Here is a 1,617-nt window from a genome sequence, read left to right as displayed (position 1 = left end):
TGATCCAGATCTGAGTTCAAATCCTGGATATCCTTGTTAATTTTCTGTTTCATTGATCTGTCTAATATTGACAGTGGGATGTTAAAGTCTCCCACTATTATTGTGTGGGAGTCTTAGTCTCTTTGTAGGTCTCTAAGAACTTGCTTTATGAAAATGGGTGCTCCTGCATTGGGTGCATATATATTTAGGATAGTTAGCTCTTCTTCTTGCATTGATGCCTTTAACATTATGTAATGCCCTTCTTTGTATCTTTTGATCTTTGATGGTTTAAAGTTTGTTTTATCAGAGACTAGGATTGCAACCCCTGCTTTTTTTTTNTTTTGCTTTCTATTTTCTTGGTAAATATTCCTCTATCCCCTTATTTTGAGACTATGTGTGTCTTTGCATGTGAGATGGGTTTCTTGAACACAGCACACCGATGGGTCTTGACTCTTTATTCAGTTTGCCAGCCTGTGTCTTTTGATTGGGGCATTTAGCCCATTTACATTTAAGTTTAATATTGTTATGTGTGAATTCGATCCTGCCATTTTGTTGCTAGTTGGTTATTTTGCCCATTAGTTGATACAGTTTCTTCCTAGCTTCAATGGTCTTTACAATTTGGTATGTTTTTTCAGTGGCTGGTACTGGTTGTTCCTTTGCATGTTTAGTGCTTCCTTCAGGAGCTCTTGTAGGGCAGGCCTGATAGTGACAAAATTTCTCAGCATTTGCTTGTCTTAAAGGATTTTATTTCTCCTTTGCTAATGAATTTTAGTTTGGCTGGATATAAGTAAGATTCTGGGTTGAAAATTGTTTTCTTCAAGAATGTTGAATATTGGCCCTCAGTCTCTTCTGGCTTTTAGGGTTCCTGCGGAGAGATCTGCTGTTAGTCTGATGGGCTTTCCTTTGTGGGTAACCTGACCTTTCCCTCTGGCTGCCCTTAACATTTTTTCCTTCATTTCAACCTTGGTGAATCTGACGATTATGTGTTGAGGTAGCTCTTCTTGAGGAGTATTTTTGTGGTGTTCTGTGTATTTCCTGAATTTGAATGTTGGCCTGCCTTGCTAGGTTGGGGAAGTTCTGGATAATATCCTGAAGAGTGTTTTTCAGCTTGGTTTCATTCTCCCCTTCACTTTCAGGTACACAGACCAAATGTAGATTTGGTCTTTTCACTGAATCCCATATTTCTTGGAGGCTTTGTTCATTTCTTTTTACTCTTTTTTCTCTAATCTTGTCTTCTCACCTTATTTCATTGAGTTGATCTTCAGTCTCTGATATCCTTTCCTCCATTTGATTGGCTGAGCTATTGGAACTTGTGTATGCTTCATGAGGTTCTCATGCTGCGTTTTTCAGCTCCATCACGTCATTTATGTTCTTCTCTAAACCGGTTATTCTAGTTAGCATTTTGTCTAAGTTTTTTTCAAGGTTCTTAGTTTCCTTGCATTAGGTTAGAACATGCCCCTTTAGCTCAGAGAAATTTGTTATTACCCACTTTCTGAAGCCTGCTTTTGTCAATTCATCAAACTCTTTCTCTGTCTAGTTTTGTTCCCTTGCTGGTGAGAAGCTGTGATCTCTTAAAGGAAAAGAGGCATCCTGGTTTTTGGAGTTTTTCGCCTTTTTGTGCTGGTTTCTTCCTATCTT

The sequence above is a fragment of the Cebus imitator genome, unplaced genomic scaffold (genome assembly GCF_001604975.1).
Source record: "Cebus imitator isolate Cc_AM_T3 unplaced genomic scaffold, Cebus_imitator-1.0 Scaffold17, whole genome shotgun sequence".
Taxonomy (NCBI): domain Eukaryota; kingdom Metazoa; phylum Chordata; class Mammalia; order Primates; family Cebidae; genus Cebus; species Cebus imitator.
Note: the sequence above shows the minus strand (reverse complement) of the source record.